The sequence below is a fragment of the Glycine soja genome, chromosome 14 (assembly GCF_004193775.1).
Source record: "Glycine soja cultivar W05 chromosome 14, ASM419377v2, whole genome shotgun sequence".
Classification (NCBI taxonomy): Eukaryota; Viridiplantae; Streptophyta; class Magnoliopsida; order Fabales; family Fabaceae; genus Glycine; species Glycine soja.
This window is the reverse complement of record NC_041015.1, coordinates 6,294,531-6,302,312: the sequence shown is the minus strand read 5'-3', so window position 1 is coordinate 6,302,312 and position 7,782 is coordinate 6,294,531. Positions and strand designations below refer to the sequence as shown.

General features: G+C 34.0%; 1 long non-coding RNA gene across 2 annotated transcripts; it reads left to right on the top strand.

The window, feature by feature from the left end:
• Positions 1–1,313: 1,313 nt before the first annotated feature.
• LOC114384255 lies at positions 1,314–4,532 on the top strand. Of its 2 annotated transcripts, XR_003660635.1 has the most exons (4): positions 1,314–1,475; positions 1,582–3,358; positions 3,647–3,870; positions 4,084–4,532. It is a non-coding gene; the product is annotated as an uncharacterized LOC114384255 (long non-coding RNA). The 2 variants fall into 2 exon arrangements; XR_003660634.1 differs by lacking the exon at positions 4,084–4,532 and having other exon boundaries at positions 3,647–3,924.
• The last annotated feature ends 3,250 nt before the right edge of the window (positions 4,533–7,782 follow it).

The following is a 7,782-nucleotide window of genomic DNA, read 5'->3' as shown; positions in this document are numbered from 1 at the left end:
ATTAGAGTTGTCAAAATTAGCTTGACCCGATGAACTATATGGGCAAACAAGGCTTGACAAATGTTAGTCTAAAAACCATTGGACCTATTAGGTCTTATATTAATATATTTTTTCTTATAAAATAATATAAATTTAGATTAAAATAATAAATGGTCCAATTTTGTCCTAACCAACAAATACCAAGTATTGAAAAACACAACTCATAAGAGATTAGGGCCAGATTAGCCCATTTAGCATCTTTAAGTTTCTAACACGGCCGTTACTTCCTGCCCCCTTTCCGAAATATAAATTTTTTGTTCCTTCTTGTGATTCCAGAAGCCAAAAATAGGGTGCATTCCATAATTTAATTTTACATTTCGGATTGACCATTTTCAGAAGTCATAAAAGAGGTGTTGGAAGCAACCTGGGAGGTGAGGAAACAATAGCCTTCTAACACTAAGATGATATATGGTAATTAACAATGGGCAGTTGCTTCTTGTACCACCAGATTTGCTTCTTGCACCCTAATCTGGAATGCAGATTAGATTTGGATTAGTCTTTCAGTAATGTAAAAATTTCCATTTTGGATTACATTCCAGAAAGATTAATCCATAATGTAAAAATGTATTCTAGATTAAGCTTTCGAGAAGATAAAAAAGTTGCAAGGAACAAATTCGTAGGGACAAGAAGCAATTGCCCTAAGAATATAATATCATATTCATGAAACTTATTTATTTTTTTTGAACGACAAAAGATGTATTTATATATATGTAGTTAAGGATATGCACCATAAAATAGAATGTCCAGTGAGATACTATACATGTTAGAGCCAAAAATCATCGTCAATGGATCTATTTCAATTGATTAAGCAGAAGGTGTGTATTATTATAAATCCTCTTATATTATTTTCGATTCCCACGAATAAAAAAAAACAATAATCAACAATTGAAAGTAATCCCTTGAACCAGAAGAACAGAATGTCCCTCGTATATTCGTGAAACTTAGGAGAGAAAATCATTCTACATTTTTTTTTTGGCAAAAACAAAATGGTCTAAAGCCCAACGAACAGAATCAGCCCGTGGACCTATCCGAAAACCCAATTACGAAATTCCAAAACGACACATAAAACACGTGTCAAGCAAAAATATCTACGTCATCGAGAACCTTCTCTTTCTTTTCTCTGTGACCGCAAATACCCAACCAACCAACAACAGGCACGCATTCATTTTTGGCGCACCATCCAACTCATCCAATTCGAACCGTTTGATCCATTCGTTGCCAACCAATCACAACCGTTGATCATCTCCAAATTCCCCTATATAATATGATCGCAACGCATCTCAATTTCCATTGCATTTCAACGTTGCCGCGTGTATCGTACTCGTCGCATTTTCCGTGTCTCATCAAACCCTGGTTATGATCGGTCAAACGCAAAGTTTGTTCTTATTTCGCCGATCGAACCTCGATCTGGTTCTTAGGGATGATTTTCGTTGGAGGTAAGCGAAATTTCCGATTAATTTGACCGTGAAACTGTACGAGTTTCCGATTGCAGTTATTCTTATTTGAATTTCATTCAATCGGCTATGATATTTGTGTTTGAAGGTTTCGGCGGCACCGGTGATTATCGTACGTGATCTTTCTGCGGTGGATGTTGATGGTCTCGTGTCGAAAGACTCGAATCAGAGTAATTAACGCCAGATTCGCTGTGTAATTTAGAATTTATTGGTAAAATAATCCTTTAGGAGTTTATATTTTATATGGTTATTCGATATTCGATCTGATTGGTTGAAGTCAAGGTTTTAAATAACGGGTTGCAATTGCGACCGCATAGGTGGCATGTGGCATTTGTCTGCGATTTGCCGCGATATCAATAAACGCGAGGAAACTGCAATGCGACTCGCAACCGATACTTAAAACCTTGGTTGAAGTGTGGTGGTTATGGTTGATACTTGCGAGAGAGGAGTGTCTGTGAGAGGTATATATACAGCAAGAATGCAAGATAGTTGTTCTGTTTTTTTTTGTTATTGTTAATGGACCTTTGCCATGTCAGGTGCGCTTGCATGGCGGGTCCGAAAAGCGCTAATAAAAATTAATATTGTTTTTTGTTTTGGGGAGGGAAGGTTTCGGGGGTGTTTTTTTTTCTTTTTGGCCCCGATTCTCTTCTCTCTCTATGGTGTTGTTGTGTTTTTTCCTTTCCTTTCTTTTCCTTTCTCTCTTCTATGTCCTGTGAATTTTTCTATACTCTAGTTCGCGTCGTAAGGGCTCAACAACATGACAAAGAATTGGCAACTCGGCAAGGTACATATTACATAGTGCTGAACGTACGCTTTAATTTATTTTAATTTCGTTGTTTACAATTTAATTCAATTTTTCAATATAATGGTGCCTCACATGTAAATAAATTATAATTGGCTTTATAGTTTCGTAATTTAAACAAAAAGGCAATCGCTACAATTGACTGCATGTTTTAGATATTTGTTCACAGTATGGTGTTATGGTTTCGTAAGTAAAATGGTTTATTTACTCGTATGTATACAGTTTAATGTTTTTGTGATTAGAATTGAATTGAAAGTCGCTTACTATTAAATGATTCGTTAAATAATCGTAATCACTATACAATCTCCTTCAAAAGAGATCAATGTAGCTAGCTCGCTCTTGACTGTATGATGGTTTACACCCATGTATACTGTGACCTATTTTATATTTTCAGGATTTGGATTGAATTTGAAGCTTCTTACAATTAAATGACTCGTTCAATATAATTGTAGTCAGGATACAAATCTACTTCGTTCACCATAATTTTGATTGATTTAATTAACTATTATGTTCACTATAATTTTGATTAATTTAATTAACTATTAATCTTTGAGAATAGCAATAATTTTTAATATTGGTTTCGAGTTTTTAACTTGTTCAATAAGAAGTTGCAAGTTTTATTTATGTTCAGCATACATTTGCTATTTATCAACCTATATCTGTATTTTAAATCAGATGTAGAATTGTGCCTGTATTTTAGGGTTGATTGATGTTTTGCTGCCATTGTAATATGTAGCTTTTAGTTGCACCTGTACTTGGTTCTTTTGGGGATATGTGGGAGTTTGATGTATTATATATAAAATGTGCCATGGATAGCTTATGTGGCAATGAGAGTACAGATGGCTGTAAATAACTGCATGTAGTGTAGCTTCAAGATTCCTTCCAGTTTTCTGTTTTGGATCATCATCAGATTTGGCCTTTTTTCAAGAATTGTGCAACTGTATTACATATTCGTTGAGTTTAGATGTCTGAAGAAGGAGCGAGATATCTGCCAGATGATGAAATAATGCATCCTTATGTTTCGCAAAGAAGCAGGGAAGGACATTATGACTCTCTGCTTGAGGTAATTCGTTTTGACCTTGAATATTTTATGGCTGTGGGTAGTGTTATATTGCACGCGTAATTGCATTTTGCTCTTTGCTCATGATGGATTTTTTTGTTTGGGATTATTAGCATAATGTTTAAAACACCATGTACTATCTTTGATTTTCTCTTGAAACTTTGGTAGTTCTTTTCCTTGAGCCTATTTTATTGCTTAGTCGATGATAGTGGTATATTTTGATTGGGTTGGTCCTTAACTATGGGTAATTGACTGAAATTTCTTCTGACATAATTTATGCTGTGTTTGCAGGTTTATGTTAATTGTCCTTCACTTGAAGGAAATTTAATTTAAGTGATGTACTGTTTGATCAAGAGATTTGGCTTTGCTGCATCATCATCAAACGATTGTGCTATGCCCTGTCCTGTAATAATCTACTTCGATAGTCTTGGGTAGATGTTTTTGTAGCCTTGATCGTTGTTATTGAAATTCATCCTCATTTTCTGTAGTTCTTGGGAACAAAGTATTTATCACTGGTTTGTGTTCTTCTCTACTTTTTACTTTGATAATGTTGAAACAGTTTCCGGAAACAGTCTCTTTGCATATGCAAGGGTAAGGTTGTGTACAATATCCCTCCCCCATACCTTCGCATAGCGAAGAGTCTCTGGGCAATGGGGTACGAATTTTATTTTTTTTAATGTTGAAACAGTTTGTCCAGGTCTCTTTCTATAAAGTTTTCTATTTTGTAGACTATTTGGAGTAGTTTGACTATGGCAAGCGCACTTAAAATTGGTTCTCAATTTTGGGTTTTGTAATTTGCCTATCAAATATTGTTGCAAGAGGTGGAGGATCATCAGCTTTGACTTCTTGGTTTTTAAGTTAATGGAATGATTTTTTTTTTGATGCGATAACTAATTAATTCTTTGGGAGGATCAGAATATCCGCAATGCTATATACTTTTGGGGCCGAAATGGGAAGATTGATTTAGAGTTATTAGAGACGATGGTGTTATGGCTTTTTTCTAGGCTGTATGAAAAATTTGTCGGAGATGGTATACATTATATTGAAGTAGTTCAATCATTTTTTCTGTAAGTTCTCTGCATTTTTTTCTGAAGCATAAATCCATTCTTAATGTGGATTTTCACCATTTTAATGTTAAAAACAGGACTACACAATAATAAAGAGAAACATGTTTTTAGGTGTGTTTTTGGTCTGGTATTCTGGGTTTAATGTTTAGAATTGTTTTGGCAAGTTACTCTAGTAAGCTTCTAATTTTATTTTCTAAATTCATTTGAAGTTTTTTATTTATAAGCTACAAGCTATTAGATTTCTTTATTCATTTTAATCTTTATTAATTTACTAAAATTCTTTTGTACTTTTAGTTCAATCAACTAGCATACGATTCAGGTTTTTAGCTCTTACTGTACTTTTTAGTTTAGCAGTTTTTGTTTAAATTTGGTCCAAAATAAGCTTTTGTTTAGATTTTCCAGCTTTTACCTTTGGTTTATAAGTTTTGGTAAACTTGTAAGTCTTCGTCTAGGTTGTGTGAAACTAAGCCTTAAATACAACACATTCAAGGATACGTTAGATTTTTTTATTTAGAAATTATTTCGTTCATATTTTACATTTAATTTTTTTTAATTGTAGCTAATTTCACCAAATATTTTAGGCTTAATTACAGCTAGTTTTGTAAGTTTGACAAATACTAATAAGTGTCTCAAGGACATTAGTTGAAGAACTTAAAATAAATTTTTTTTAAAAGGTGAAAAATTATACTGTTTGTAATTTCTTTTATGCTCTCGTGATTTACACAAATATTTTTTTCTTAACATCCTATAAGTTTTTAGTTTTGCCAAACTCAGTCTTAAGTGCAACAAATTAAAGGATATGATGGATTCACAAGCTCGAATTGGAATGAGCGCCCAACAGCAGTTGCGTTTGGGAGGTTGGTGGTTCGATTCCACCTGGATCCGCTTCCAAAACTTAAAATAATTAATATGTAACATTGGTAGAAATTGCATTGATAAGAAATTGAGAGAAAGTTATGAACAATTGGGTGTGGTCTGTTATATTAATCTTTTGATCTATATTTGTGTGGTCTGTTAAATGTTCATATTTTGATATGATACGGTTTTTTTTTTTTTTTTCCTTCTGAGATGAAGCTCTATTGCACGAACAGCTGAAGGGGTTTGCCAAGTGGGCCATATGTCAAAGTTGGGTAACCCTATAGGAGTACTATGTCCATCTCGTGAGAAGATACTCAGCAATTCTGAGCACTGGATTTGAAGTTCTTGTTGGTTGGTTGGTGCAGGTGCAGTGGTAGGGTGTTATTACAATCTGTCCTCGACCAGTGATTCTTTCAGATTTTCCGGCTATGCTTTGCTTCATAGGTTAAACTTCTTGAGAAACCGATGCTCTACTATCAAAATATTTGTGAGGAATCCGATTCCCTCTCTACAGTGTTAAGCAGTTAACTGAAGATTGTCTCTTCCTCCCATCAGTGTTACACATTAGTCAATTCGCATCAAGTCTCTTCAAGACCAGGGCGGCATTAAGGTTGATATTGATATCAAAAAGAAATTCATGTTTTAATTATATGTTGAAAATAAAATTTGGGATTAAACTATAAGTTTTTAGGACTGTACAATTTAGTGCATAAACAAAAGATCAACACATGTAGATTAAAAGTTTTTCTGTTTCTTGAATCTCTTCATACGGTTTTTTTTTTAAAGGAATATACTTATGGCATTTCATTAAGAACTAAATCAATACAAGAAGGAACATGCTGGAAATACTAAAGGCAAGAATAAGATGTTGCTACCCTAGCTAAGCTATGAGCCCACAACATTGGCTTGTCTAAGTGGAAGATTTGATTGCTTAATAGTAACTGGCGACATTGCATAAGCAAAGCACCTGCTTCATACATGTCAGTTGTGTTGCTGCAAAATCTGTTTATTAAGATTTTACAATCGGACTCAAAGGAGACTTCAGTTAGGCAAATATTCAGAAACATGACTATTGCTTTCCAACTAGCTGTTTTTGCATTAATTGCTATTCCATTTATTTTATTGTTTACTGTACCTACCTGTTGTATTTGCTTCTCCTGAAGGTTGGTCGAATAACAAACATGTTGTATTTTCCGCCATGAAAAACGGGCCATAGCTGTCCCTGATACGAGCACTAATACCTGTGCAGTTTGCCAAGTCGAAGAAGGAGGCATCTACATTGCATTTGAGCGAACCTGTTGGTGGAGGTAACCACTGGACACGATTATGAACTTGTTGATCAATGCTTTGTGTAACAGAAAATTCTCTTGCTCTCACCCAGTCCTGTTAGAACATATTACTTTTGGGATCTTTTGCTTCCAAATAATCTGCCAGTCACCATCGGATTTGAGATGGTCAGTGTTTATAATTTTCTCCATGATAACTTGATAAGCAGACTTCACCCTGTAAGAACCATTACTCGAATATGTCCATATCAGCTTATCATTATGAACTTGTGGAATGAGAGGAGTACGCCTTACCCTTTGAGCCACATTAGGAGTGAACAAGGGATCCACAAGATTTATGTTCCAGGTTTTTGATTCGTGCAAGATTTACATTCATTCGATTTAGTTACAAACAGAAAAAAAAAAAGGTTCAGGTCCTTACTTGATTGAGAAATTCATTTTAGAGGGGAAATAAAGAATTATACATATTGATAAGAGAAATAAGAGTAAATTTTACAGGAATTAATTGCTTCCTATTTGTATTTAAAGCTGGTCCCATATATGACATAAGGTCGGCAGATTTTAATATTACAGGGATCCATGTTTGGTGAGATACTCCTAAAGGGGGGGTTTGAACTTTGAAGTTCCAAACAAAGCAACTATTTGTTGTTTTTAAAAATCATGATGAGTTTAACTCATCATCAATCTAAACATTTGCTTTATCGTATCGTTTTACTTTTTCTTACAATACATCTGATTAAAAATAAAAGTATAGGTAGGAATAAAATCTAAAAAAAAATTGTTTATGAAATATTGTTATACAACCAAATGAAAACATTAGCATAGGTAGGAATGGATATATTTTGTATATTCATGAATATTGATGTGTTTATAAATACGTGTTAAATGGTGGTGGATCAAGTGGATGAAATTAAAAAATCCGTGATGTTCTAGTCCAAGTTTATTGATATAGTGGGACAGTTGGACTATGAACATTCTTTTCCTTTCCATGGTATTTTTGTGTAAATATGCAGAAAAGTTGGCTTAAAAGTAAGAAGACAACGCAAAGCAACCGGCACAGCACAGGAGTTCAAAAGATTGACCTTTAATCTATGGAGGTACATCATGCTACCCTGTGGTGGATATTGTACCAAAAAAGTGGAGATTTTTATAGACAAAATACACTTAAACTAAAAGTTAGATTAAATAACATATTAAAAGTATAACATTTTTTTAC